Source organism: Rana temporaria, chromosome 5 (assembly GCF_905171775.1).
Source record: "Rana temporaria chromosome 5, aRanTem1.1, whole genome shotgun sequence".
NCBI lineage: Eukaryota > Metazoa > Chordata > Amphibia > Anura > Ranidae > Rana > Rana temporaria.
In genome coordinates this window covers 254,154,373-254,172,875 of record NC_053493.1, presented here as the reverse complement: position 1 = coordinate 254,172,875, position 18,503 = coordinate 254,154,373, and the positions used below count along the sequence as shown (strand labels likewise).

Sequence of the window (18,503 nt, the reverse complement as noted above, 5' to 3'; positions counted from 1 at the left end):
TTGCATAAGAGATAATCAGTTAGCTAGCGATTTTTCCTGTTTTTTGGTTATATATACTGTAATTTAGTTGATAAACACAAAAATACCACAAATATTTTAAAGGTCATCAAATAAAATTATTCATTTTGTTCATAAGTAGATCATTTCATTCATATTAGGGCATGTGTGGCATTCATCATTCCAGGCATGAGTTTTGATACTATTATCAAATGATACATTTGAGATACTTCTTATTTCCTTCTGAACTGTTTTTCATTGCACTTTATTTATGTTGGTAGATTGTAATTTATTCATCTGATCAACCTTTGATGCTTATATTCATATGATCCCACTTGGTACACATGGCCCATTCAGCAGTTGTTAGTGTAAATATATAAAAAAAAATCTATTGCATTTTATTTATGTTGGTAGATTGTAAATCTATTCATCTTATCAGCCGTTTAAGTGTAATACCCATATGATCACTCGTGGTACCAATGGATGATGTAGCATTTGTTAGTGTAATTATATGAAATTGTTTTTAATTTCACTTGTTTAATTTTGGTCGATTGTTCATTTCTATAAATCAGTGTCAAGATATAACAAGATTTATACACGGACACGTGGATAATAGTGTAATTATTTAAGGGATTAACAAGTGACACATTATTTGACTTAGCCCATACATAGTAAACATATAGGAGGCTGTGCTTCACTTTGTTTCTGGATTGAATCAGAATGACTAGTTGTCAGTATCTGAGACCTGGCTGTTCTCTAGACAAATGAAGAAAGAAAGGTATGTAAATGTTTGTGGTCACAAAACTCCTAGTGTGGGGCATTTTCTTACTAGTGCTACAGATGATTTGTTTGCTGTATGAACATCTAGTTGATAAAGGGGATATAAATATCTGTCCAGAACCATCCAATGCATTAATGGTCAAGGAAGAGTGACTACATAAGCATGCCACAAATTTATATTTATTTTCATTTCAAATCATTTTTATTCTTTAACAAAGACATGTCATATAATTACAAATGCTCATTTGAACATGGCAGTGGATATTGCCATAACAGAGCAAGGTATTTTTGCCAATATAAAATTGATGTACAACATTATAGAATGCAGGTTAGGTACATTCACAGCACAATACAGGGAACAGATTTGGTAAATGAAGACCAGAGTATGTCATCTCTTAGGCCTCGTACACACGATAGGTTAACCAGAGGACAACGGTCTGAAGGACCGTTTTCATCGGTCAAGACCGATCGTGTGTGGGCCCCATAGGTTTTTTAACCATAGGTTAAAAAAAAGACAATAACCGATATGTCAAAACCAATCGTTAGAAGGCACAACCATCGGTTAAAAATCCACACGTTCTCAGAATCAAGTCGACGCATGCTTGGAAGCATTGAACTTCGTTTTTTTCAGCACGTCGTTGTGTTTTACGTCACCGCGTTCTGAGACGATCGGTTATTTGACCTATGGTGTGTAGGCGTGACGGACCATCAGTCAGCTTCATCGGTTAACCTAGAACAATGGTCCTTCAGACCGTTGTCCTCTGGTTAACCTATCGTGTGTACGAGGCTTTACAGATTTCTGCCCAAAAAACCCTATACAGTTCAATACAGGCAAAGGCATTTACTGTATCTCCAGGTAGGAAAAGGAACAGAAAGGAAAAAGAGGAGGGAAGGAGGAAAAGAGAAGTGACTGTGCAACCACATCACACTTCCAAAGATGGTAAAATAACAAGAGCGTATTATGCCTTGTACACAAGATCGTAATTTCCGATGGAAAAAGTCAGACAGACTTTTTTCATCGGATATTCCGATCGTGTGTAGCCCCATCTGAGTTTTTTCATCACAAATTCAGATAAATTCCATTGGAGTTTAGATATAGAACATGTTCTATTTTTCTCCGATGGAATTCCGATGTGATTTTGCCAGGCAAAAGCCAGATTGTGTGTACGTGGCATTCCTTGAGAGATACTTCATCCAAGTTTTTTCAAACTCTTCATTAATCATTATCCAGGATAATTTAGCCTTAACCAAGTCAAATGGGGCCATAGAAGACTTCCAAGAATTGGCTATAGCAATTCTCGTGGCTATGATTACAAATGCAATTAGCCATCTTTTTGAGCTTCGTCCCAGTCAAGGTATATATAAACACTTATTTTCTATATCTCAGTGTCAGTCAACACCATGTTGACCTAAAAAAAATGTTTTTACTAATTTTACTCAGATGGTAGTTTTTATTTTGTAGTTTTTTTAAGAATACAATATAGATATAAACTGTTCTACAACCCCTGGCAAAAAGTTAAAACATAAGCATTAACTCTGCAGCATCCAAGAGAAATGAAGGTGGAGACAAAGTGATGGTTTTATACTATGTGGAGGCATTTTATTTTCTATGATTATCGGACTACATGATCAAATAAGATGGCCTATCTCCTGGAATGACATGGTGTCAGATCCCTTGAGTTACTCAATAGACCACTACCGTGTGGCTATTCAGTTCTCTCTGCCTGTTTGAGTCCACGTATTTCGGTAAGCGTGTTCAGTCTCTCCTCTGGGTGGTGGATGTACATGCCATGCTAATTCTTAGTAGACTTCTGTTGTCACTTATAGCAACAATTGGAACTGAACATCTGTAACCCCCTTTTTTCACTTGGACTTTCTGCAAGCATTTATTTAGACTATTTGCACATATTTACTTATTTTCACTTGCCACTTTATATTAATTATATGTATTCAGTCATGTAGTAATTATCACATTCTGTATGTATATGAATTTTTGTTTGCACATTTGTTTACAGTTTCTATCACGCTTAGTATCATATATAGCGCAGCACTTATTTTTATATATTTTAAGAATGCTGTCCAGGCATTATAAGACATTTAAAATGTGAAATAAATATATTCATGTCTGTGTCATAACAATAAGTTATTTTTTTTAAATGGCTAAACAATGATAATTTGAGGGATTGGTACAAAAAAAAAGACTCTCTATGCTTTTATCAGCAAATACAATCCTCCAGTGCGACAAGAAAAGTCATGTTACCCATTCATCTAAAAGATACAGTCAAAAATGAATGCTAATATCATTTCTGCAGCTACATAACAACTGTATTATACAGTATGTCACATAAAATGTTTTCAACTTGTCATTACAGAAAATAATTTGGAAGTAATTCAGAAAACGTTAAAGCTCCCTAAAATGGAAGCTATTCAAGAATTTTTTAAGAAAATAAGGATATTAAAGTACATGGACAGAAACAGGAATCTGAGCAGAAAGAAGGTGTTAAGTATCATTCTCACCTTGATTCCTGTATTTGACAATTATATTAATAAACAATGAGGTATGCATGCATCAGAGGAGCTACACAGTAAGATCAAGAACATCAAGTGCACAGAGGAAAATCCAAGAGTCACTTTTACAGTTGCCAACACTGAAAACAATTTTCAAGAGACATTCTGTCTAGCACTTTAATATGCTATTTTAACTGAAAGGCAGGATTCTCTATTGTATTGTAATACTAAACCAGGATTAAAGGAATATATTTAATTTCATTTACCTTTTTTTAATGAAAACTGAAGATGTAAAATTATTAAAATCTTCGGAATTACATTAACATTTATGAGCAGGGCCCTCCTAAACCTCTTATCTTAAATTGTATTGTAAGTGTACTGTCTCCCTTTCATTTGTAAAGCACTGAACAAACTGTTGGTTCATTATGAATCTTGTATAATAATATGTTAAAGCTTTTATGAGATATTAGTGGTTGAGTTTAGATTTTATTGAATTTTATACAGTATTTAATTCCCAATCAACAGGGTGGCTTGTGGGGCAAGTGGCTTTCATTATGGGCACTATAAATGATTAACTGATTTTCTAATTATAAATCTCCCACTTCATCTTTTTTTGACACATTTGTTTACGTGTATGTTTTGCACGAGAATTAGCTAGAACCCCCAATCATTATGGGCCAGATTCTCAGAGGAGATACGACGGCGTATCTCCAGATACGCCGTTGTATCTCTGAGTCCGGCCGGTCGTATCTATGCGCCTGATTCTTAGAATCAGTTACGCATAGATATCTATTAGATCCGACAGGCGTAAGTCTCTTACGCCGTCGGATCGTAACTGCATATTTACGCTGGCCGCTAGGGGCGTGTATGCTGATTTACGCGTCGAAATATGTAAATCAGCTAGATACTCGAATTCACGAACGTACGCCCGGCCGACGCAGTACAGTTACGCCGTTTACATTAGGCTTTTCCCGGCGTATAGTTACCCCTGCTATATGGTGGCGTAAGTGCGGCGTACCAATGTTAAGTATGGCCGTTGTTCCCGCGTCAAAATTTGAAAAAGTTACGTCGTTTACGTAAGTCGTCCGTGAATGGGACTGGACGTCATTTACGTTCATGTCGAAACCAATGACGTCCTTGCGGCGTACTTTGGAGCAATGCACACTGGGAAAATTCCACGGACAGCGCATGCGCAATTCGAGAAAAAAGTTAATCACGTCGGGTCAAGCCTGATTTACATAACACACGCCCACCTCTTCACAATTTAAATTAGGCGGGCTTACGCCGGCCTATTTACGCTACGCCGCCGCAAGAATACGGCACTTGCCTGTAAAAGTTGCGGAGGCATAACGTAAATAGGATACGTACAAAGTTACGCCATTCTACGTGAATCTACCCCAAAATATTTTTTTAAAGCAGAGGCCATAGAGAATAAATTGGTGGGTGTTGCTTTTTTTTATGTCACACAGTATTTGTGCAGCTGTTTTTCAAATTCAATTTTTTTGGGAAAAAATACACTTTTAATGCTGTTTGGGTCTCCCGGTGGCACAGGAGAGCCAGAGAAAGCAGTGGAATGTAGGCTGTTCCCTTCCACTGCCTGTAATAGCAATCCAGAAGATAGTTAGCAGCTCTGATTTTTATTGAAAGAGAGCCAACCGCTGGCTCTAAAAACAATACCAGGATGATGCCTACGGCTGCTTGCATCGTCCCGGTATAACCACTAAAATCCAGTGACGTATGGGTACATCACTGGTCATTAAGTGGTTAACTAATACTGCTTTGAAAAGCTCCCCAAGATGCTTTCATAATAAATGTTCTTGACAAAAGATGTTCCTGTTTGCAGTCACAAATAATAAAAATGAAGCAAACACTGTTCTGTAACCTTGCCACATACAGTACCCAGTAGAAATTAGAGGCAGTGAACATGGATTAAAAAAAAACTGTTGTATTGAGTACTTCAAAGTAGTTCAGGTCAACTATAAAAAACAATTGGCTAACAGCAATACACAGTTAGATGATGTTAGAAAGTAAGCAGAGCAAATACAGGTTATAATAATTAATAGTCAGATTAAATAAAGATGGCAAATAATGAATCACTAGGTGATGTAGTATGGATTATAGCGGTGCTAGATACGCCGACCTAACTCAGAATCTGCGCCGTCCTAAGTTTAAGTGTATTCTCAAACTGAGATACACTTAAACCATTTTACGTAAGGCGTTTTCAGGCGTAAAGTTATTCCATCAAATAGCTGGACTAGTCAATGTTAAGTATGGCCGTCGTTCCCGCGTCGAAATTTGAAAATTTTACGTCGTTTGCGCAAGTCGTCCGTGAATAGGGCTGGACGTAATTTACGTTCACGTCGAAACCAATACGTCCTCGCGGCGTACTTTGGCACAATGCACACTGGGATATGTACACGGACACCGAATGCGCCGTTCGTAAAAACGTCAATCACCCCCCATTAACATAAAACACACCCCCTCAGCCTAATTTGAATTAGGCGCGCTTACACCGGCCGCATTTACGCTACGCCGCCGTAAGTTAGGAGGCAAGTACTTTGTGAATACAGTACTTGCCTCTCTGACTTAAGGCGGCGTAGCATAAATACGATACGCTACGCCGCCTTAAAGTTGCGGCAAGATACCTGAATCCAGCTATTTATCTTCTGCTGGCAATAGATTGGGGCCCTTTAACACTTGAAGTATAGGTGTTGGTGTTTAAGTCAGATCTGCATACAGTGAGGACTAAATGGCGAGAGCTGCTTAACTGAGATGGGGGAAAGATGTCTGCTGGCAGTGACCATGTATAAAATAGAATAAAGATTGCCCTTTCACCAATCCCAATTGAGGATAGGACTCCAGTGTAAGAAGGTGGAATGAGCAGGTTTTGAATTGCAGTAGGTTAAAGCAGCAAGTGCACAGCAGGCTGTGTTAGCTTTGGTGGGAAGTCACAGATGGTGATTGCTATCGATATCTCTATGCCACGGCTGCTAAAGACAGCTGGGTGTCTGGCAATGGAGTGGATAGTGTCACTGAACCTCTGGTGCAGATCGATCTGTAGACTGCTACTTGTGTGAGGCTGGATTACTGCATTTCAGTGCGGCCGTAAGCAGGACAGCATCTTCATACTGATCTCTTAGATGTCCCCAGGCCAAGAGAGCGAGCCCCCCAGTAACAGTCAAATTCATAGACTCTCCTAGGATTCCCTGTGGTTATAGAACATTTGTAATGCAAAACCAGCTTGACTCCTCAATAGAAGTTAGCTGTTAAAAGTCCCAAGACTGTCTGCTGCATATCAGAAAAGGAAATCTCCCTCTAGAGGCTGGAAGTTATGCAATCTGCATGCTTGAGCACTAGGGGAAATGTTGTGCATTCTAAAGATGTCTTTTCCTCTCAAATACTTAGTAGCCCGTACACCTGGCTACAGATGTATTGCATATGTGATTTTTTATTTTTTTACCTGACATTGGAGCTGAAGCTGGCCATGTGCATTGGCATTTGAGCAACTGGAATCTAACTTTTAGGCTGGGGTCACACTTATGTGAATTGGTTGAGGGTTTTTCCGCATGCAATTCGCATAACAGGAGATTGTGACCGTCTCTCAATGGAGCCAGTTCACACATCTCTGGGGCGGCCACAGAACACATTGCACAGGGGTCCTGTGCGTCTTTGGCTCCATTTCAGGTCCACGTTCAGGCAAAAATTCAAGCCTAATTCATCCCTAAAATAGAGAACAGAGACGTACCAGACCCCTACTGTGAGTCACATCCATATTTGGTGTGAGCCCAGCCTTAGGCAATATGCAGTACATCTCTGCGATAAATACACATTTTCCATGTTTTTTCCCTCCAAAGGCCCTGTTCAAAGACTGCATGGGGTCAGCCCTCCCAGTTGTCTTTTGCTAAATTATTTAAACCTGCCCAGTAATCTTTTCTCCATAACATAAAGGTTAATTATGCTGAAGGCCCAAGATAAGAACTAGCAGGGCTAATTAGGCTCCTTAAGATAAAACAGGAAATGTGCACAGACCTAAGGGCAGCACTAAATTTAGGACATAAACAACAGGTGTTTTTTACATATCGAAAATATATATTAACACACTCTCAATGGTATATATTTAATTGACCAAAATGAAACAAAGAAGGTTTTACATATACTTATGGTCTACAAAGGAATGTCATGGTACCGCAGAATGATATCATCCTTTGTCATGGTTCACATCGGAAACTTTTTTTTTCCATTTAGTGAACCTTTCACATCTCACTGGCTGGACCAGGAGATATCACCTTTTAATTAAGTTTTCAAAAAAAGGAGCTTTACTGCTTTCTTGCTAAAAGTAAATATTCCAATGGTTACAGGTCTGGTTTACTAATTAGCCAGACACATCAAATGCAGCTTTAGACTTTCAGCAAACCTTAGAACTTGTTGGCCGTGGATACATTCCAACATATGGAAACCTACCAACTCTGATGTTTCATCCTAGCTACATAGAAAATTCCTACAACCACAAAAAAAGACCATTCATATTTGCTTTCTTTTGATTCTGATCTCCTGTTTAATATATGTGTATATATCTAAGGCACAGAGCATATAAATGAATAACAAAGAGGAGATTTTCATTCTATTCTATTGAATGACAAGTAGAATGTGAACCAGCTTTTCCGTTTTCATAAATGTAATTTATACTCTACAGTATTGTGTTATATTTCTGAACCACGGTGTGCATTAAAATGTAATCAGAACAATTTAAACTACCTCCCCCACACAGCTGCATTCACAGTTCCATGCCATTGCCTTGTCAAGCAGAATGATTAAGCACTCCCTGCTACTACAGGGTTTACTACAAAATGCTAAAAGTAATTGCAACACATTGATTCCATGTCTAGTATTGTGCCCATTTCTATGAATGAACAGTCTACGCCTAGTTTTTATTCCTACATAATTTTTTGGTTGAACTCTTATTTATAAAAAATAAAGGAATGTTGCACTTACAAAAGAGGTAGTCTAAAGCAGCTGTCCTTGAATAAATTCCTAATGAATCTCACCTATTTTAGGTTAGGATAACTAAGGCAATTTTGATGAACTTGTGACTGTCGTTATGCCTCATACAATATAATGAACATATTAGCCAATTAGTTTCTTTTATATAACACATTCTGCAGATTAAGAAATATCATGTCTTTAATCATAGCTCCCCTAGGGCATGGGTCCAGAAGCTACCCCTAAGACCCCTAGTTACCGGAGCTGTGCGGGCTGGAGCAGGGCACTTTTAACTCCAGCGAAGGGGTTAAAGTGGTTGTAAACCCTCGGGGACAAGTTAAACCTACAAGTAAGCCTAGATTAAGGCTTACCTGTAGGTGCTTGCAATATCTCTGAGACAGACATGGTCTTGGAGATATTTGCAATTTCCCAGAGTGACAACTTCAATGGCGCAGGCGCCGTCTTGAAAGGGCATGCTGTGCCGTTTCAAGCCGGGATCATGTCGTTAAAGGCGGCTCCCACATGCATGCCGGAGTTCTGCGCCCCGGATGAAGATGGGTGAAGAATGGATGCTCACTGCCACAGAGGAAGACGGTGACATTGTGGGCTTCTCCTTCAGCTAAGTATCACACAATGGGCTACTATGCGATGCCCATATTGCTTTACCTTTGCAGGGAGACATAAAGGAAGTAAAACCCATCAGGGTTTACTTCCTCTTTAACAAGTTGTTAAAAGCACCCGAAAAGCGACACTGCCTAATCGCTTTGCAGGTGCTTCGGCAGCGCTGCCCATTGATTCCAATGGCTGGGGGGGTTTAGGAGCGGTGTATACACAACTCCCACACTGCCCCAAAGACTTTTTTTGTCAGTCCTGCAAGAGCACCGTCCCAGTGTGAAAGCATTCAGGCTTTCTCACTGGGGAGGCATGGGAGGCAGTTTACAGGCGATTTACAGGTGCTATTTTTAGTGCTAAAATGCCTGTAAAGCGCCTTCCGTGTAAAAGGGGTCTTACCCTCATTACTACACCACTTCTAGCTAAAAAGGTAAAATGAACCTATTAGCCATTTTAAAAATGTAAAAGTAGCTTTGCTTAACAGTTGTAAGATGTCTGCTAATATTTCTGTTAACCAAAAACACCACTTCTGTTCATTCCTCAGACACTGGTTTCAGTTTGTTGCTAAAGGTTTGATTTCAATGACTTCAATGATAAACCTTGACCCACGACCTTTGTACCATCTAACCAATGCCCCACTCTCCAATGGTAACACCTTTACTGCCTACTGAGACCTCGTACACACAACCGAGTTTCTCGGCAAAAAACAGCAAGTAACCATCGGTTATCAGTCCATCAGTTCAATTTTAAAGCAAGTTCTATTTTTTTTGACCGAAGGATAACTGACTGATGGCGCCTACACACCATCTGTTTGGACCGATGAAACGGACCTTCAGTCCGTTTTCATCAGTTTGGACTGATCGTGTGTACAGGGCCTCAGACATGACATTTGTTTTTAAAATGGTGGATAATTCAGGCAGCTGGTGGTGTTAAGAATGACTGGATCTATAATGGGCAACAAGATATCCATAAGTCTGGGGACAGAGGTTATTGTCCAAAGCAACCTGTTCCTTTTTACCCTCCATCCCATCCTGATTCCAAATTGGATGAAAGCTTTGGAGGTAGCTGGAACATGGCTCTAGTTCTTCTCTATACTGTCTTAAATATATAGATTGAATAAGTATCTAACATCAATTTGCTCTGCACCTATGTGGATATGTTTTTAACAAGATCGGAGAATAGAATTGTGTCATATGTTCATTTAAATAAATTTTCTCCTTGGAAAAATGCCACTTGTGGAAAAATCCACAAGTGCCACTACATGACAAAGAAATCTACTTAGGATTTATGGGCCAGATTCACAGAGCAGATACGACGGCGTATCTCCTGATACGCCGTCGTATCTGTTGTTCTATCTATGCGACTGATTCATAGAATCAGTTACGCATAGATAGCCATAAGATCCGACAGGTGTAATTGTTTTACACTGTCGGATCTTAAGATGCAATACCGCTGCTGGGGGGAGTTTGCGTCGTAAACCAGCGTCTGGTATGCAAATTAGGAGTTACGGCGATCCACAGCGTTTTTTCGCGTTCGCTACGTCGCCGCTAGTCTAGTTTCCCGTCGCAAAGTTAGTCGTTTTTTTTGATGCCTTAACTTTACACAGCAATCGTATTGCTGTATAAATAAAGTATGGCCGTCGTTCCCGCGTAGAAATTTTAAAAATAACGTCGTTTGCGTAAGCCGTCCGGGAATACGGAATTACGCTACGTGCGTCGCCGTTCAAAAAAATGACGTCACTTCGCGCAAAGCACGGCGGGAGTTCGAAAACGGAGCATGCGAGGTAGGTCCGGCGCGGGAGCGCACCTAATTTAAATGGCACACGCCCATTTGAATTGGCCCGCCTTGCGCCGGAGGCCGCGGGCGTAGGTTTTCATCGCAAGTGCTTGGTGAATCAGGCACTTGCAATGAAAAATTGCGGCGGTGTAACGTATCTACGATACGTTACGCCGCCGCTCAGCTACGTGAATCTGGCCCTGTTGGTACTCCAATGTTATAATAATTACTTACATTGCCTTATATCCTACATACTGTTCCTGGTTAGTGAGGGTTAATGGGAGGTAAGTGTTTTTTTGGTTGGTATATGGAAAATGACATCCTGATTTCAATTTGGGAAAAAATGGCGATTTGTGAGACTTTTTTTATTTTGATACAATCTGGATTTTCAATAAATATTACTTTTATAGCATAGATTTAGGGGGGGTTGACTATGTGGTGCCATAAGTCAAATTATTCTCTTGTTTTGAATGATACTTATTGTTTAACTAAATTATTATCTCCTGCGCTGTTGTTAGTATTTGTATGAAGTTGAGTTACTGGTATAGATCCACTATATGGGCTGTAAATGTAATTTTGCTGTGAATAACAGATGCAGGCATCCTGGTGGTTATACAGTTTTGCTTCTCCAGAGCTTCTGCTCACAGTGGCCAGAGAAAACTGATTTCAAATACAAAGCCTTGGAAATTACAGGTAATAGATACTTCCCACAATATAATTGGGTTCGGAAATATGAATATACTTTTACTAGGGAGGCTACAAATCAGCTTAAGGTGCCATTCACACCTGGGCGTTCCGGAATCAGGGTGACTCTGCTCACGATTCCAGAATCGCGGCAAAACACAGGGAGCATATCCGATGCCATAACTTCTAATGGCACCCCAATCGCGGTGTGGTTTTGCCATTGCTGTTGTAAATAAATAAATCATGCTGTAATCACGGCAAATTTTTAATGTGCAAAAAGCAGGAGCTTCTTTTGGGTGACATCATTGCGATTTGTCACAAAAGCAACTCAATTTATCATGTGACAATCACAAGAAAATTTCACTGTAATTGGGGTGCCATTAAGAGGTAATGACATTGCAAAGCGTCCCGCGAATCGGTGGCAGAATCACGGTTATTCTGCCTGCAATTTAAATAGTTTAGGTGAGAATGGAGCCTTAAGCCCGGTACACACGATCGGTTTGTCTGATGAAAACAGACTGATGGACCGTTTTCATCGGACAAACCAATCGTGTGTGTGGAAGTCCATCGGTCAAAAATCCATGCATGCTCAAAATCAAGTCGACGAATGCTCGAAAGCATTGAACTTAATTTTTCTCAGCATGTCGTAGTGTTTTACGGCACACAGTCAGATTTTTGACCGATGGTGTGTAGGCAAGACTGATGAAAGTCAGCTTCATCTAATATCCAACGAAAAAATCCATCGGATTAGATTCCATCATATATCCGATCGTGTGTACAGGGCTTTAGTGTATTGCCTGAAACTAAGGAAATCTTTTTCCTGAAATTAGGTTTTACAATGGGAAAAGCAGGAAACAGCACGCTTGCTGTGCGCTAACTAAACACTTTACTTTCCCTTTAACATACACAGTGTATTGACTTGCACTAGTAACAGGTTAGAAATAGAATGGGGAGGAAATTGATAACCCACAGGCAGGAAATTAATCAGGAAGGATTGTTAGTAGGAGAGTTTGGATCTGATCCCAACATTGTCTCTGAAAAGTTTATTACATATACAACCGTCTAGTAGAATATATTGTCATATCTACATGGGTTTCCTTGGGTTATAGTGGGTAAAGTGTGGTCAAATTATTTTACAGCACTACTTTCAGATGAAAAGAGCAGACCTTAAAATATATCTGAACCCAAGAACAAAAATGCATTTTAGATACCATCCTTAGATGTGATAGCTGCATTAGTGTTCTCCTTTTAAACGAAGTACATTTTTTGAAAGTACAGAAATCACATATGCCACCCATGTAACCGATATGAAAAAAGAGGGACATGTTTGTAGCCCAAATCAGGAGAGCAGCCTGGGTAACAACACTGTTCCTCTGTGGATACAGTAGAGTAAGTGAATGTGGCCATTCTAGGACAGGAAATGTGTTAGTGGCAGGATCACCAGTTAAAAAAAAAAAGTGAAAAAGTCTGAAATTCAGCCAAAACATTTGAAGATTGGCAAACTGCAATGTTTAACATTTTTGTTTTTGGGATTAAATAAGCTTTGAAAAAAATGGTATTCTTTGCTCTAGGTCAAGTATGCTAAGACAATTTATTTTAAATGCACATGAAAAAGAATTGTAATATATTCTTCATAACAAGAAGGTAATAGTAAAGGCAGTATATCTACAGTCCCATTGAGGTACAAAAAAACTGCTTCATGACAATGGTGGCAGATAAGTTATGGGATAATGCCAGCTATTTATAGTCTGGCAAATAGTTAATAATAATTTGGCTACATACAGTATATACCACTTAGCCAATCCGGGTGAGCGATGTATTCAAATGAATACAGAGCCTGCTTGGATTGGAGTAACAACCTCTGCCAATCCGAGCAGGCTACATACAGTAGCCTGCTCGGATTGGCTTTGAGAGTCAGAGAGGCGTGGGCTGATGATGTTACACCCTCTGCCAATCCAAGCAGGCATTGTATTTATTAATAGAATACATCGCTCGCCATGACTGGCTCCAGCTCCAACAAGAACAAAGAAGAATATGGCTCCAGCTCCAGCAAGAATGAAGAAGAATATGGCTCCAGAAGGAAGAAATATGAAGCATCGGAAGCCTAGGAAGGGGGGTTGTCTTATACAGTGAGTACAGGCATTTTTTAAAAATCTTAAAAAAATGTAAAATTAGGGGGTCGTCTCATATGCCCGGTCGCCTGTTACACCGGCAAACATGGTACTTTATACTATTCCTTGGAAAAATAAAGCAACAATGTACTTTTGAATAAAGAAACTCTACCTTTTATCACTAAAAAGATGCACCATTACATATGGGGCTGACTATGATTTTCCATAGGAGAATCAGCTGCTATGAGAGAATGTTGTTCTTCCTTTAATTGCCACAAATTGCTGAGGTCCTCTAAAGCCGCGTACACACGATCGGACCTTTGTCCAACCAAATTCACATCGGAACTCGGAACTCGGAAAAGAGAACATGTTCTCTATTGTTCTCTATTTAAACTCCAATGGAATTCATCTGAATTTCCGATGGAATTACTCGGTCAGACTTTTTCCATCGGAAATTCTGATCAAGTGTATGGGACATATCCCTCCCAATTGTTTGAATGGGGCTTCCCGTCTGCAGCTGTTCACAGGAAACCTTGTAGGTTTAGTCATGGGTCCTTAGCTTTGACTATCTACCTGAGAGGAGGAAAAAAATAAATTTAATAAGGGGAAGGAGAAAAAAAAGGGGAAGATGAAAAAAAAAAGGGGGAAAAAATGGCAGGTGAGAAAAGAAAGGTAAAACAAAGGCAGGAGAAAATAAAGGAAGAGCAAAAGAGCGTGAGGAAAAGAAAAACTAGGACAGGAAAAAAAAAGTGGGCAGGAAAAAAAAAAAGTAAAGAAAGGGCAGGAGGGGAAAAGAGAAAAAAAAGCGGGCGGAAGGGAAAAAGTAAAAAATAGGCAGGAGATAAAAAGAGGCAGGAGGAAAATAAGAGGAGGTGGTGTTGATGCAAGGGCTTCAGCTTATTTCATCAATGATTACATGTGATTCCTGAGAGTGAAATGCAGTAGAGAAATCATTATGTACAGGTCCTGTTACTGAAGATGCAGGTATGTGGAACAGTAAAAACATGTCCTTTTTACTTTTACCACAAAAGTGCATTCATTCTTTAAAAACTGAAGATAAAATAAGATAAAATATCAGATCCTTGGAGACCATTCTATGCCAACAATGCGTAACTTCAAGTACCTGCAGGAGGTAGTATGCTGGAAGATTCATCACTGAGATCAATGGCACCTACACATTATTCTGACAGAGTCACATGACTACCTCAGAATAGAGTTCCTCTGGGAAACTTCACAATGTTAGATCTTCAAAGCAGGGATCTGAAAATATAACTATACACACAAGGTGCCCTATCACCAAAACTATTATAAGTCTTACCTAGTATTCTCATTACACCTTGCACTAAAGAACACACAGAACCATTGAAATCAGTCCCTGTGCTTGAAAAATATCTACCACCGTTATACACATAGCTCAGAGACAGTTCCTAATTTAAAGCCAACTCCCTCTGTTTGTCCTTTCTCCTTATTTAATAAAAAATATACCATTCCCAAATCAAAAGTGTTATTTGTACTTTCATGCAATGTATAATTTTTTGCAATTGTTATTTTCAAACAATATAAGGAAAAAAAATAGCGCTAAAAAGTAGCAATAGGTTTAGCAGAATTTTGTTTGTACATAAAAGGTCCATGTTAAGGAGGCATGATCAGAATTTTAATAGGTATTCCTTTTCAAGGCTCCCATTAAGGCTACACTGGGCACCAATTAGGGCTCAATTTCAATAATTGTTGAGTAGACCTGAGAAGAGTGAATATTTCCTTTGAAGGTTTTATTACTTTTCTTGACTAGTGTTGCTGTTTATATTATGGTCAAAGTGAAATTCTCCCCAAATTTTATGTTTTCGATTTGGGAAAGCTTCAACTGAATTGCTGTGATGTTTTAACAGGAGGTTTTCAGGAGACTATTCCACAATGTCCTGGACCTTCACAGCAACCAATCCACTGCGGACAGGATTGGCCCCCAGTAGGACTCATCATTGGCAGATTCTACAAATTAAAATAAATACAGAGATAAAGGAATATAAATACATGCAAAAATAAAAAATAATAATACAAATCTAATTTTTTTTTTTTGGAGACAACTTCATTGGGCTTCTGCCCCTAATCTGAGGTCTGTCTCAATTTTGGGAAAGATCCATCCAAAGGTAAATGAACAATGACTTGTAAATGAATGTTGTTGGCCGTCAATCCCACTGCCAACCTGGCTAATTCCTGGCACAGCCTTCTTCCAACCCACCTCCCTTTAACCCCTCACCCCAAAACAAGATTATGCAATAGATAGATAGATAAAGAAATGCATTACAAATAAAAAAATGAATTATCCAAATTAATTATTTATTAATTTAAAACTCTTAAAAATTTCAAAATGTTATTTGATATTTTTGCAAGACACCTGCCTTCTACCTGGCCATTCTCACTTGTCAGAGGTGCTGTCCAAATGTTTTACAATGGCTGGGCAAATTGAAAAACGATGCCCACATATATACCCAAATTCTCTGATACTCATATTTTATGTTGCCAATACAGCAATTTGTGCTTTGCAGTGCCATGCCATTACAAATGGGGTGTTAAGTGTTACTTATTAACCCTCAAAATCAAATGACTGAAAACCTAATTTTTTGTTTCTGTCAGAGATGCCTATCATGAAGTCCATTTCTACTTTTAGCTTGCTACTCTTATTGCAATGATTAAGAAAACAACTTTTTGTCCACTGACAATGTTGAAATAAGGAGTTTTTGGGAACAGACCAATGCAGGGGCAGGGCTAATACCATTAGCTAAAATAACACCAGTCAAGGCCTTTTAATTTGTTTGACATTTCTTTAACAACAGGTATTTAGAGAATTTTTTTTTAAATATAGAGCAACGTGTGCACTGGTAACATGCAATGTCACTATTGGGAAGTAACTTTTGGTGATTCCATAACACTATGAACAGCATTAAAAAATCTCACAAAGCTGTAAACTGAAGGATTTGCATCACATCCATGATGCCCTTAAAGTGGGATAAAATGGCTCCTCCCCACCACTGTAGACATTTTCACCTCTTTGTCTCAATAGCATCATGTTCCTTAAACAAGTGGTTGGCTTTCCATGCCATTTTGTTATATTTGACTGCTGTCGTTGCCTTCCAGAGGCTAGAAAAAATACCAACACTTTTCTCCTATTGACTTCAATGGAGTTTAGATTCAATATCTTCCAAAATTAGAACATTTTGACCAGTTTGGCCTAACTGCCCTCAAACCAAGGCATATTGGAGCAACACTATCCTTGAGCTCACTGGGAAGATTTCCCATCACATTCTGTATAATGAATCGACAGAAAGAGGCCTACAATATTAGACCAACAGAGATTCAGACCCTTCCCCATTTTATTGATGAAAACGTTTTTCATCAATAAAAGAGCTTTCCCTATTCTTCCTATGGCAGGATGAGAAGCAATATCTCTCCAATATGGACACATACTGCAAATTAAAAAATAAAGGTTGCTCTGTTTCTTGACTACTTTGTTCAAAACGAAAAAAGTTTTGTCTGAAGTTGCTTTAAAGCCTCGATCAGTCCATCCGATGAAAACGGTCTGAAGGACCATTGTCATCGGTTAACCGATGAAGCTGACTGATGGTCCATCGCGCCTACACACCATCGGTTAAAGAACCGATCGTGTCAGAACACAGTGACGTAAAACACATCGACGTGCTGAAAAAAACGAAGTTCAATGCTTCCAAGCATGCGTCGACTTGATTCTGAGCATGCGTGGATTTTTAACCGATGGTTGTGCCTACTAACGATCGGTTTTGACCTATTGGTTAGGAATCCATCGGTTAAATCTAAAGCAAGTTGGCTTTTTTTTAACCAATGGTTAAATAACCTATGGGGCCCACACACGATCGGTTTTGACCAATGAAAACGGTCCATTAGACCGTTGTCCTCTGGTTAACCTATCGTGTGTACGAGGCCTAAGGGTATTTTTGACCCTACAGAACCTACAGAAAGAAGTAATAAATGGCAATACAAAGGTCAGTTTGTTTACCTCCTCTGCACATAATAGTCTGTGTTATAAGCTGTCCAGATAATAATGTACAATAAGTGCAGCTCATAAAAAGCAATGTTGAATAGTATTGCATATTCATAAAACATTAAAGTAGGTAAGGCCTCCGCAATTGAAGCATGATTATGTAACTTACTTTGTATTTAATACAATAGACCCTATTTATATAATGAAAGGTACAGTTTCTAAGCACAAGGTGGTACATTTTGTGGGGTTAGACTTATATAAATATGTGTTGTCACAACTTACTCTTGCATTAGATGCTATAAAGACAGTGGTAGGGTCCAAATTTGGCCTTGTTGTCTAGTGTGAACATCATATTGCACATATCCAGCAGCCTCTAATGTTCCTAGTACAGTCTGAAAGCTAGAAAAGGTAATGAATGGTGCTCATTATTTCCCTCTGTACTTCAGGCATTATTCTGCATAGTATATATGTATGAATTGCAGGCAAACACATACAATGGATTTCTTTTGCTGAAGCAATGTAATTGGTAGAATCAATCTACACCCACTTCTTTCTTCTCTTTATATGTGTCCCTAAGTGCACTATTTCAACTATTTGGCCTGTTTGAAAAAAATCCATGTAGCAGGTAAATAAATATTCAATGCAGTGCCTGGCTACCCTTCACATTTCTGTGATAAATTGCCTACCATTTAGAACTTACAGTAAAGAACATTATCCAAAGCCTCGTCTAACCTACAGCAGAATGCCTTCATGCACACGGCAGATAAAGAACAATATATCAATATGTCAATATTTCCTAGGAAAAAAGAAAAAAAATGCATGCTGTATTGCGTAAACAGAAAATACTGCCTAGGGAAAACACACTGGAGAGCACTGCTTTCATGTAGATAAGAGAAGCAGCTAAGCAAAGCTGCAAAGTACTAGTACAATATGAGGCTGGAGAACAAAGGAAAATGCAGATGTTCTGCAGACTTTGGTAACACAACAGATCATGGTATAAAAATAAAACCACCATAAAAAAAAGGAACGTTTTACAAACACAA

At 39.0% G+C, this 18,503-nt stretch overlaps 1 protein-coding gene across 6 annotated transcripts in view; it reads right to left on the bottom strand.

The window, feature by feature from the left end:
- PHACTR1 (phosphatase and actin regulator 1) overlaps positions 1–18,503 on the bottom strand; it is a 411,120-nt gene that overhangs the window by 85,104 nt on the left and 307,513 nt on the right. The window lies entirely within an intron of this gene.